This window comes from Eriocheir sinensis, unplaced genomic scaffold (assembly GCF_024679095.1).
Source record: "Eriocheir sinensis breed Jianghai 21 unplaced genomic scaffold, ASM2467909v1 Scaffold308, whole genome shotgun sequence".
Classification (NCBI taxonomy): Eukaryota; Metazoa; Arthropoda; class Malacostraca; order Decapoda; family Varunidae; genus Eriocheir; species Eriocheir sinensis.
Window position 1 is genome coordinate 248,040 of NW_026111619.1, and position 13,064 is coordinate 261,103.

The window sequence follows — 13,064 nt, forward strand, 5'->3', positions numbered from 1 at the left end:
AGCCAAGTACGACAATTTCGTTAGCTTAGACAATATAGTTAGGCGCTAACTATTTGCCCCAACACACGTGAAAACACTTCCTTAATATAATTTAAACCCGTAAAAACAGTAATCACATTTTCTTCAAGCATTTCCCGCCATTAAAACACACATAGAACACAAAATAAGGAACAAAATAACACAACACGATACAGGTAACAGGTCAAAGAAGAAGAAGAGGAAGACAAGATGGCCGCCGACATCTCCTTTCCAGGCAAACGCACTATTTTACCGTTTTCTCTACTTGTAAAGCCTGACGGAGGTGTCTGAGGCAGTATATCATGTGGTAATGGTTCTCCACGCCTTTAGAAACCCACAGTAACCGCCGGAGACCAAGAGAACACGGAGAAAACAGGGAGTGGAGATTGTGGGCGGATTTTTCGTGTTTATAAGTGTGTGTCAGGCACGTCACTCATGGCTGTGCTTCATGGCGTGTGTGCGGGGCTGTGTGCGTGTGTGAAGGCTTGTGTGCGTGTTTTGGAGGGCGTGTGTGCGTGTGTGCAAAACTCTAGAATGACACCCGCACTGCCTTACCCAACGGCCCTTTCTCTCACACACACGCACACACACACACACACACACACACAGTCTTGTTTCCATGTGTACAGTATGATATATAGTGTCCCTGTCTTTCCTTACAACCACACAGTTACACTACTAAACATTTCAACGTCACTTATTTTGTTCGGCAGGCTCAAACTCCATCCTGGAGCTCCAGAAGAGGCCCTCTGGACTGGGGCCCAAGCAGCGGTGGACTCTCAACAACAACAACAACAACAACTCTGTCAAGTAACCCAGTAAGTCAAGTCTTGGTTCAGTCCGCTTGGTTCTGGATGCCTCCTGTTACCTTCACCAAAATGGCATAGATTTGAATTTACAGATAAAAAAATACAAATTAATTTAATGTTTCCTACTTGCATGGTGTTAGTGTGATTGTTAGTAAGTTTATGTGAGCAAGGCGGGGCTTCGTGGTGCAGTGGTTAGCACACTCGGCTCACAACCGAGAGAGCCCGGGCTCGATTCCCGGCAGAGTGGAAAAATTTGGGCGGCTCTTCCGATACCCTACACTCCTGTCCACCCAGCAGTGTACCAGTATTAATCAGAGGTTGTGTCCCATCTCCTGGGGTCTATTCCCTTCTCCTATGATTCCTTCCCCTTCTGTCTCTCTCCAGCATATGACCACAGATGTTGTGTCCCGTCTCCTGGGGTCTGTTCCCTTCTCCTATAATTCCTTCCCCTTCTGTCTCTCTCCGGCATATGACCACAGATGTTGTGTCCCGTCTCCTGGGGTCTGTTCCCTTCTCCTATAATTCCTTCCCCTTCTGTCTCTCTCCGGCATATGACCACAGATGTTGTGTCCCGTCTCCTGGAGTCTATTCCCTTCTCCTATAATTCCTTCCCCTTCTGTCTCTCTCCGGCATAGTATGACCACAGATGTTGTGCCCAACTTTTTATGTGAGCAATGCAACAAGCTCTTCCACATTTGTGTGTGTCAAGGCTTACTGCCTCAGCTGATGAGGGAGGAGTTGGCGTGAGGGCGACAGAGGAACTTGTTATAAGTGTGTCTCCTCATGACCAGTGACATGTTTACATAAACGCAATAACTGAGAATAGTGACCTGCAAGGCGTGGCGTGGGTCCTGCCTGCTTGGGGTACTGTCCCGTCATACCCCTTTCGTGTACGGTTAACCCGGTAGCAGCGACGGGCCAAATTTGTGGCTTTACCGTGTAGCAGCGACAGGCCAAATTTGTGGCTTTACCGTGTAGCAGCGACAGGCCAAATTTGTGGCTTTACCGTGTAGCAGCGACGGGCCAAATTTGTGGTTTTACCGTGTAGCAGCGACGGGCCAAATTTGTGGCTTTACCGTGTAGCAGCGACGGGCCAAATTTGTGGCTTTACCGTGTAGCAGCGACGGGCCAAATTTGTGGCTTTACCGTGTAGCAGCGACGGGCCAAATTTATGCCATGATATAAACCCCCCAAAATAGATGATGCATAAACTGATCACAAATGCATTGATATATATTATGAAATGGTTTGTGAGAGTGATGATTTTTTCTCATTTTTCTCACTTAGAGGGACCATTAAGAAACATGATCCCCGCTGCTACTGGGTTAAAACATTAGCCTCCTTGGCCGTTCCATTAGGGCGCCACAACGCTCCGTGACGCATCGCTGGGGTCCAGGGGGTTAAGGAAGGAGCCTCGCTGCTTTCAGGGGTGTGTGCATACACACAGTTTCCCCTGGGGGGGTCAAAGTGTGGTGGAGAGCCATGTTTTTTCAGCGCTTTGGACTGGTGTAATATAGCTGTATAGATTTGGCTTCATAATGCAGATTTTTTGGTGTTTTGTGATTGTCTTTTGGGTGTTTTGTGGGCCTGAGGAATGTGTCGCCCCCTGACACACAGCCCAGCGGGGGTGCGCTTCACTTACATAAACATTTTTGTGTCATATAAATTTTTTTTCTTTTTTCTGGAAGTGTTTCTTTACTGCACTGCATTCAGGGACCAAAAAAGTGTTACCTTGTCTAGAGGCAACACTGTCCCCAGAACATGACCCGTGGGACACTGGTGGACAAAAATGTTTCTTTCTGGGAGATTTTGGTGCTTTTGGATAATGGCCCACCTGTTTGTTGACCCCTTCTCCACCCTTAGAAGGTTTGCCGTAAAAATGCTGGGTGCCGCCCTCTGACCTAACCTGACAAAACCACACGTCTTTACTCCAAAAAATCATCTGTTCTTCCTTACAAATGAGACATTATTATTATTATCTGAGTGAGCGAGGTCATTCTTTGTTATTTTATGCCAGAAGCTGTTGTGTGTTTGAAGACTTAGCTTGGGTGTTTTGGTGCCAATCTGTGCCATTACAGTCTGAAGGAGCTCAGTGGTTGTTGACACAGTTTTTTATGATGCAGAGAGAGGAGGAAGAGAATGGAGACTTTACAACAATATGCACAGACAACAAGAAGAAGAGGAAGAAGAAGAAGAAGAAGAAGAGTAAGAAGATGAGGAGGAGGAAGAGAATGGAAGAGAATGAGCAGCACACACTATTGGTGAGTGTTGAGTTTATTTTGTCCTTGTTTCCTCCTCCTGCTTCTTGTTGTTGTTGTTGTTGTTGTCTTTTTTCTTCTATGTGTTGTGTCCCTCCTGGTGACAGTTCCTCCTGTGTGTCCAGCAGCTGTCCCCTGCTGATGGCCTACACTTTCTTCCACCGAGGACTACCCCAGCTTACCTAAGGACATGGAAACAAAAAAATACATAACAAATACCTCATTACACACACACACACACACACACACACACACGCACACACACACACACACTATGAATATGAGTATATGTTTGAGTCTGTGAGTGTGTGTGTGTGTATTTACCTAGTTGTAATTTTACAGGCCTGGGCTTACGCTGGTGTGGTCCCGTCTCCGTATCTATAATTATTGAACTTTCCCCTGCACACTCTTCGCCGATACTATTTCTTCACTTAGTCTGTTCCAAAGCTCTATATTTCTTTGTGGGAAGCTATATTTCTTTGTCTCTTGAGCATCTTCCCTTCCTCAACTTTTTACTATGTCCTCTAGTATTCCTGCTGGAAGGTTCCTCTCTTAGTAGCAATTTCTCGTTATCTACTTCTTCCATTTTACTCAATAGCTTATATATTTGTATTAAGTCTCCTCTTTGTTCTAGTGTTGGTAAGTCCATTTCCTTGAGTCTCTTTTCATATGTCAGTATCTCCAGTTCTGGAACCATTTTGTGTGTGTGTGTGAGTGTGTGTGTGTATGAGATTAACTTGTTCCTGAATTTAGTTCCCAAAGCAAAAGATCATAAACCCAAACAAATTTCCCCATTTCAATTAATGTTGTTTCCATTAATGCGTTCCCAAAACTATCCCCCCAAATGAGCGCCCTAATCCTTCACAATGGTGCCAGGGTCGTGCTCAAGCTGTTTCTTTACGAGATATTTGCCAAAAGCGCTGCCTGGCTCAAGGCCCCTCATAGTAAGCTTGCTGTATCAGTAGACTCTTAATGCAAACTCTTTTCAAAGGCAAAAAAAGGAGATAATTGGGTTTGTAATGAGTCTTTTTTTTCACATTGACTGTACAGAGGCAGCCCTGGCAGAAGGGTCATAAAACTCCCCCTGGAAATGGCCAAGCTCCCCAAGGCTCAGTCATGGGAAGGCAACATAAGCATTCACCACACCATGCTGTGAACCTGTTACAAATATGTGGCTCATAGTGTTGGTTCCTGCCAGTCATCCTATATGACCCGTGCCTACCCCGTCTGGGTTTAACAGCCACTTGTACTTATGGTTCAGTGTTTATAGCTGTGCCATTTTTATCACATGATTTTTATATGAAGAAGCATTCCACAGTAAGTAGCAGGGGCTGGCCCGGCACTTTCTCACTCAGGGGAGGCACTAAGGAGCTGCCCATTTTCATTTTTTGGTTTATTTATGCCTGACCAACAAGACACCACAGGCTTAACCCCTTTACTACGGCCGGGCCAAAACGGCGCCATATCCGGGCTGGCCACGCGCACCAAATTTCAAACATCGCTTCTGTTTATAACAAGTTTTCAGCCATAAACTCAACATAATCATCATGCATTATATATAAAAAACATGCAGAATTAAATGGTGCACATAAAGAAACATAGATTATTTGAAAATTTTGAGATGTAAGCATAATTTGCCAAGGCTTTCCTAGGAGTTGTGGGCATTTCCAGGGGTAGTTTTGTGACCTTTCCTCTGTACCATGAACCTAAGGAAACACACATTTGACAAGGGTTTCCTAGGAGTTGTGGGCATTTCCAGGGGTAGTTTTGTGACCCTTCCTCTGTACCGTGAACCTAAGGAAACACACATTTGACAAGGGTTTCCTAGGAGTTGTGGGCATTTCCAGGGGTAGTTTTGGGACCCTTCCTCCGTGAACCTAAGGAAACACACATTTGGCAAGGCTTTCCTAGGAGTTGTGGGCATTTCCAGGGGTAGTTTTGTGACCCTGATGGTAGTGTGACCCTTCCTCTGTACCGTGAACCTAAGGAAACACATATTTGACAAGGCTTTCCTAGGAGTTGTGGGCATTTCCAGGGGTAGTTTTGTGGCCCTGGTGGTAGTGTGGCCCTTCCTCTGTACCGTGAACCTAAGGAAACACACATTTGACAAGGCTTTCCTAGGAGTTGTGGGCATTTCCAGGGGTAGTTTTGTGACCCTGGTGGTAGTGTGACCCTTCCTCTGTACCGTGAACCTAAGGAAACACACATTTGGCAAGGCTTTCCTAGGAGTTGTGGGCATTTCCAGGGGTAGTTTTGTGACCCTGGTGGTAGTGTGACCCTTCCTCTGTACCGTGAACCTAAGGAAACACACATTTGGCAAGGCTTTCCTAGGAGTTGTGGGCATTTCCAGGGGTAGTTTTGTGACCCTGGTGGTAGTGTGACCCTTCCTCTGTACCGTGAACCTAAGGAAACACACATTTGGCAAGGCTTTCCTAGGAGTTGAGGGCCTCCAGCAGGCGTCCCGAGTCAGCATTTCACTCATCTCGCCGCTGTCTCGACACTTTTCCCGTGAACATCTGGGACACTACCGCCTCACACCACCCCACACTACCGCCTCACACCACCCCTTCGCTCGACCATCCCGACATAATTCATAAATTCATATAATCCGATAATGCCTACATACATATCTACCACACTAATCTATCTTTTGCCACGGAGCCGGAACAGCGGCTACACCATCCCTTCCCCTCCCTTCCCTTCCCATCCCTTCCCTTCCCTTCCCTTCCCTTCCCATCCCTTCCTTTCCCTTCCCATCTCTTTCCTTCTTTTCCCTTCCCATCCCTTCCTTTCCCTTCCCATCCCTTCCTTTCCCTTCCCATCCCTTCCTTTCCCTTCCCATCCCTTCCTTTCCCTAACCTTTCCTTCCCTTCCTTAGCCCTCTCTTCCCATCCCTTCCCTTCCCTTCCCTTCCCTTCTCTTCCCTTCCCATCTCTTCCCTTCCCATTTCTTCGCTTTCCATCCCTTCCCTTCCCTTCCCTTCCCATCCTTTCCTTTCCTTTCCTTTCCCTTCTCATCCCTTCCTTTCCCTAACCTTTCCTTCCCTTCCTTAGCCCTCTCTTCCCATCCCTTCCCTTCCCATCCCTTCCCTTCCTATCCCTTCCCATCCCTTCTCTTCCCTTCCCTTTCCAGCCCATCCCTTCCCATCCCTTCCTTTCCCCTCCCATCCCTTCCTTTCCCTTCCCATCCCATCCCTTCCCATCCCTTCTCTTCCCTTCCCTTCCCAGCCCATCCCTTCCTTTCCCATCCCATCCCTTCCTGTCCCTTCTCTCCCCTTTCCATCCCTTCCCTTCACATCCCTTTTTCTTTCCTTCCCTTCCCTTCCCCTCCCCTCCCTTCCCATCCCCTCCCTTCCCTTCCCATCCCTTGCCTTCACTTTCCTTCCCTTCCTTAACCCTCTCTTCCCCTCCCTTCCCATCCCTTCCTTTCCCATCCCTTCCCTTCCCTTCCCCTCCATTCCCATCCCCTCCCTTCCCTTCACTTTCCTTCCCTTCCTTAACCCTCTCTTCCCCTCCCTTCCTATCCCTTCCCTTCCCTTCACATCTCTCTCTCTCTCTCTCTCTCTCTCTCTCTCTCTCTCTCTCTCTCTCTCTCTCTCTCTCTCTCTCTCTCTCTCTCTCTCTCTCTCATTAATTTCCTTACATTTAGGAGGGTGCGTTTAGACCAAGCGAGTCTCGTTGCGTTAAGATATTTGATGCGATGATTCACTCTGTTTCCAGCGACTGCCTCAAGAGTCAAGTCATTGACCCATTTGATTTCATGGAGAATGTTTTTGTTTATTTTTTTATTAATTTATCTTATGTATTTTTGTTTTCCATTGGTCTTTTTTTTCTTTTCTTTTCTATTGGGGCGACACATGAGCTAGGTTTCGGGAGACAGGTCAGGTCATGTTGCAGACTTGTGATACTGGGCCAGACTGCACTCTGAAGTAGCACCCAATTTATAATGATATATATATATATATATATATATATATATATATATATATATATATATATATATATATATATATATATATATATATATATATATATATATATATCAAAGTGTGGTAATGTTCACACAGTTAACACCAAACCTGATTTCCAGACACTAGGAACTGAAGGAGATGAGGAGGGACAGAGCAGTGAGTGTTAACTAATTCTTCTCTTATTCCTGCATTAATTTCCTTTCTATTGGTGTTTCTTTTCTTCTCTCCATCCTGTTAGCTCCCACCATGGAGGCTTAATGTGTGGAAATGGTTCCAGCGTAGCTATCAGTAAACAACACCGTCACAATGGATAAGACACGGCCCGAAGCATGACCTCTCACCCGGGTAACCACCTTGTTTTGATGGCACGAGAATGACAGGTTGATGTCAAGGCAGTGAATGGCATCATGTCCACTCCACCAACTATACCTCCACAGCACACACACCCTTGCCACCTTGTTTGCCGCAGGTATGGCCTGATTAGGGCTGGTGGCCTAGAGACAGATATTTCATTATTAAAGCAGAGGAGGGAAAGGGGGAGTATACATAGGAATACATAGGAAGAACAGACACCTTTGGACTATGGCGGGAGGAGGGAGTGAGAGCAGAAGGAAAAACAGGTCATCTCCCATAGCTCCATTCTTTCCCTTCCTTCCCATGGGTGGGGGAGTGGCACACTGATAGGCTACTTTGTCATTATGTCATAAGTATTCAAGCTATTTTTCTTTCTTTAGTAATACAATCGTCCCTCAAATAGCACAGTTTCCAATAGTTCGGATTTGGTTTTATGTGGATTTTCTAAGAAGATTTTTAAGGAGCAGGAAATTTTAAAATCCTAAAAGATCTTCCACGACAATCCATATAAAACTGAAACCAAACTATTGGAAACTGTACTATTTGAGGGACGATTGTAGTGATTTTTTTCCCCAGCCCTCACACCTTATATCAGTCCCAGAGCTGGCAGTTTTCTTTTGTAATAGCCTACATAGACAAGCTCAGGAGAGAGGGACTTGTACCAAACAGATCATACTCTATGTCTTTTCAAATGCCTGTGTTGTCTCATTTATGTAAAGCCTGTGTCAATGAAAGAATGGTATGGCATGAGTATCACAGTGTTAGCCTACCAGCATCAACACCCACGTGATCTAATATGGAGCAGTGGCTAGAAGGCCTCACACAGCTGTTCATCCTTCCTGTGTAGATGGTTGATGAACAGTTGTACCTGGGGAAGGTATGGCATGAGTATCACAGTATTAGCCTACCAGCATCAACACCCACGTGATCTAATATGGAGCAGTGGCTAGAAGGCCTCACACAGCTGTTCATCCTTCCTGTGTAGATGGTTGATGAACAGCTGTACCTGGGGAAGGTATGGCATGAGTATCACAGTGTTACCCTACCAGCATCAACACCCATGTGATCTAATATGGAGCAGTGGCTAGAAGGCCTCACACAGCTGTTCATCCTTCCTGTGTAGATGGTTGATGAACAGCTGTACCTGGGGAAGGTAAACTGAGGCAATTCTGGCCTTCCTATCGGCCCATATCCCAGGGTTCAAACCTAACACAGGCCCAGAGATGATGAGCGGATTTACTTGCACTAAATTATTGAAATACCTTTTAGTTGCCCTCACAAAGCTTTGTGATGAGGTGAACTACAGGCATTTAAAATAGTGAGGTCACTAGTGTAATTTCGTTGGAATTTTTTGGGGATTTTGTAAACTATACATTTTTGGAATGCTTACAAGTCAAGGAATCTCATAAACAATGTTGCCAAAATTAATTAGGTCACCTTGGCGGCCATCTTGGATGTTGAAAATGGCCGACTTCTGAAATGCAATTTTCAATTGAGAGACTTCAGCACAGCTAAGTTTGGCTATTTTTTTCTTTAATTTGCTTTGTCATAATATAAATGTAGTCTTTAGATATGATTTAAAACATGAAGTAGCAGAAATTACCATTTTTAGGCATTTTATTAAGGAACATTATGGTAATAAATGTGTTACAAAACCGAAAACTACTTGTTCCATGTTGGCATTATTTTTCATAACCTACATACAATGTGAAACTAGAAACACATCAGCACCATACATTCTAAAGTGTTAAATATTATTTACATACAATTTGTGACACTAAGTGATAGTATTACAGTAGTCTAATCAGAGGTAAGCACCAGGTGTTTCCACGCAACAATTGCAATTTCAAGTAGCAGCAGAAGTATGCAAGGTAATACATTTAAGCATTGAGTGATCATAGAAAGAATTAAAGAAACAGCAGCTAAAACTGCCACAATTAATCTGTATTATTGTCTTTAGGCAATATATATCATGGTCTCTCAATCATCGTCTGTATCATCATCATCGTCACTCTCCGAGTCAATGAGATTAGATGAAACATCCTTTGAATCTTGGTCATTTTGGCAGTCACTTGTGCACTGACATATTTCAGTGCAAGGAAGGTTCACTGCAGCACAAGAGCACCTTTTAGTTGAGCAGTTTGTCTTGCAAAGACATCTTACCATTTCCAGAATGGCTGCTGGTGCTGGCAGAAGTTCTGTTGTAAGCGGTTGCAGTTGTCCATCCTTGGTTCTGCAATATCCGTTACCCAAAGGCTCTGGTAGGCTCTGTTGGGCAACATAAGCTTGACCCCACACTCTGGCTTGTATCTTTGCTCGCAGTATATGTTGTTTAAGTGCACCAATGGTAGGTGGCAGCTTTTCACTGTCTGCCATATTCTTGCAGAAAAGGTACCACCGGAGATCTGGGATGTTCGTGATGTCCGACTTCTTCGGCTTGTAAGCATGACAGACAAATTTCTCCAGGATAGAAATCTGTTCTTCTGTGACTTCATCTGGTTCAGAGAGCTGTTGCAGAGCTTTCCAGATCTCCTCTGGTGCCTGAAGGAAAATGTTCAGCCATGTCACTTTACCGATTCCAGAAAACCGGCTGGTGTTGTCAGTACCAGTAAATGCATGGAACGCTGGAAGAGCTTTAGCACGGATGCACCCAAAATGTCCACATAGAACCTATCTGCAGTACTCCAGATTTCATGGTAATTGATGTGCTGTTCAGGAGAATATCATAATGTCCTATCAGAAGGACAAGCACATCTGTGTCAGGTGAAAACCATGAGTTCCGTGTTGGGTGAACTGCGGCGTGACGCAAGGACTGCTTGATGGATGAGCAGTGTGTCTGCTTCTTCATGATTGTTGTCTTCACACTCCATCCTTATGTTGGCTTTGGTCCTTCCTATAAAGAAATACAAACACAACACACTGTAAGTGTTTTGTTGAAAATAGTTAAATATATTAGATATTGTATGATAAAATAACAAGCTTTATTGTAAGTTCATTTACCTGCTGCGGACACAATGACCACCTTCGGGGAGCTCTGCAGCATATTCGATGATCTTGTCAGCTAGGTACTCCGTAAGGTGTTTCTTCGTCTTGTAGTGTGAAAGGAACTTGTTCATTGTAATGTTCTTGATATTTGTTTCATCTTTGATCTGGTACTCAACTGGAAGCTGACCCAGGTTTCTTCTTTCTCTGGTTCGTTGTTTCAGAGACTCAGGCTTGTAGATGTCAAATACTACGATTATTTCATCGTAGTCACATGCAAGACCCATCACTCTGTCGTAGTACCACCTGCTAAGATCTCCTACGGTCTCCATAGTTGGTGGTTTCTTCGTAAGGTTATGGAGAATCACCATGCCATCCACAAGAGCAATCCTGTGATGATGCTTCTGGCTGGTGCCTGACTCTTGTTCTGCTCCTGCTGCTTCTAGGTTCTCTGTTTCGGCATTCTCCTCAACAAGCTTCTCAAGTCGGTGTATTAGCTTTGATTTGTCAGTGCATGGAAGAATTTCTCCATCGCTGGCAAGTGCTCTTGGCACCTGAGTGAACTCATAGGTACTGATTGCTTTCTTTTGATCAATGTCTCGTGATCTTGACAGGACAAGCAGGCGTCTGTACAGGTCTTTGGTTTCTTTGAGCTCTATACTTGTGTTTTGAAGTTTGATGATTGACTTTTTGTTATTTGAGGTGAAGGTCTTTAACTTCTCTTTCTTCACAGTGGCCCACAGACGGACATCACCATTTATTCTATCTGCAACGAAGTCCTCGTACAGCTTCTGCCCAATTGAGTCTGCATGTAGGATGTCGTGAACATGTTCCTGTGGTATGCATCCACCAGTAATTATGTTGTATAGTTGATCGCCTTCACCTCTGACTGGGTTCCCATGACTCAGTATTGTAGCCTTGATGCTATCAACAGCGGCGTGGTCCCTTTGTATGCTGCTTTGTGTGACCCCAGGATGTTCAGTTCTGGTGGTGTCCGTTGTGTTGAACTGGTCTTTGAACTTAATTGAGAGGCAAGACAGTTCTGCAGCAGCCATGAAGAATCTCTGCCTTGCATTAGCATTGTTTGAGATTCCAGTCAACCCAGAGTGAACCTTCATTTGTCTGTTGATGTGTTCACAGGCATGGTCAGCACCTACAGATACAAATGGAATTGCACTCCTGGTGACAGACACATTGCCACTGGCAAGTTCCGACCAGGTGTTGGGGTGGTTTGTCTTGAGATCTTTCATGTCCGCAATATAGCGTGGCCAAAGTCTCTTGTACTTGATGCGGTCGAAGGCAAAGAATAACTTGCTCAGTGACTCTGCAGCTTCCAGGTGCAACTCCCAATCAGCATTTCGAGAAGCCGCAATGAAGTGAAGGATGGCCTCTACTCTGCAGAGGTAGTTGGTGATGAAGGCGAACATGACATTTTTGCACTTGGTTTTCTTCCATGTCTCGAATGCTTGTTCAAAGGATTCTTTGGCCATGATATCCTGCAGTGAACTATTTGCTTGTTTGACAGATTCTTCTTTGACTGACTTGTCCTTGTGGCAACATGCTGATGTGACCTGTTCTGTTGCCTGGTCAAATGTAGCCTTGAGCTGTGGATATTCGTTGAAGAATTCCTCAAGGATTAATTCATAGAAGGCAATGTAGGTGTAGATATGAGCTGTCAGGCAGCGTTTGTAGTGTGAGCAACTCAGAATCTGCCTTGTTGTTGCAGTACCATACAGGCCAGCCTCGATCCAAGCATCATCAATCCCTGAATTTTCAATTGAAGATCCCAAAGCTCTCAAAGCAGCCATGACAGCATGGAGCTCTCCCAGTCTTGGTACTGTTGACTTCTTCAGATCTGGTCGAGCATCCAACAATTGTACCACTTTTTCGTAGAGTGCCATGTCAAAGGTGATGACAGTCGGATGATCATCTCCTACTGTAAACTTCCTGATTGCATTTGCTTGTTTCAGCACAGTGAGGAGGGTTGACCATTCATGGGCCACTTCAGGCATGAGGGGCAGAGCTCCAATTTGCGTCAGTGGCAGGCTGTTTGATGTCAGAGAATTGTATCCGGCCCAACAAGGAATTTTACAAGGTCCTCCTGCTAACCTTGATAATACACAGGCAATGATCCAGGACATCTGCTTCCTTTGATGTACAGTGTTGATTCCTTCCTCGTTTACCACAAACTCTTTCTCTCTCTTGTTTTGCACTGGCTTGGGCTTTTCGCAGTGTTCAATTTGTAAATGGTATGGCTGAACTGTTTGGCTACTAGTATGCTTGATACTGAGTGATGGAGCAACTGTCTCTCCAAGTGCATCACGTTTTTGATAGACCGCAACTATGGTACCATGTGTAGTACACTTGCCATCTGGGGTGTCCTCGGAGAAGTCAATGTTGTCTGCTGCTAAGAACACAAACGAACCTTTCTTGAGGAAGGGAGGTATATAGAGACCCCCAAAATTCTTGGTGTTTTCCACAACAGCATTGGCCAGGGCAGTCTCCAGTTGTAGTGTGCGTCCATGAGACACGCTCAATCCTTGCCTGTTGAGCAGCTCCAACAACTTTTTACTCCTGGTGTCACTGTGAAGTGAAAGCGCTAGTCCGACCACTTGGGGATTCTCTTTTGTTCGGTGCTGCCTAAAGGTGCCTGACCCTGAAGGCTTGTACTGG

General features: G+C 45.0%; 1 long non-coding RNA gene across 1 annotated transcript; it reads left to right on the plus strand.

Moving 5' to 3' along the window:
- Positions 1 to 216: 216 nt before the first annotated feature.
- Positions 217 to 7,214, plus strand: LOC126991613 (uncharacterized). Its single transcript, XR_007745698.1, has 4 exons — positions 217 to 431; positions 732 to 836; positions 2,951 to 3,088; positions 7,175 to 7,214. It is a non-coding gene; the product is annotated as an uncharacterized LOC126991613 (long non-coding RNA).
- The last annotated feature ends 5,850 nt before the right edge of the window (positions 7,215 to 13,064 follow it).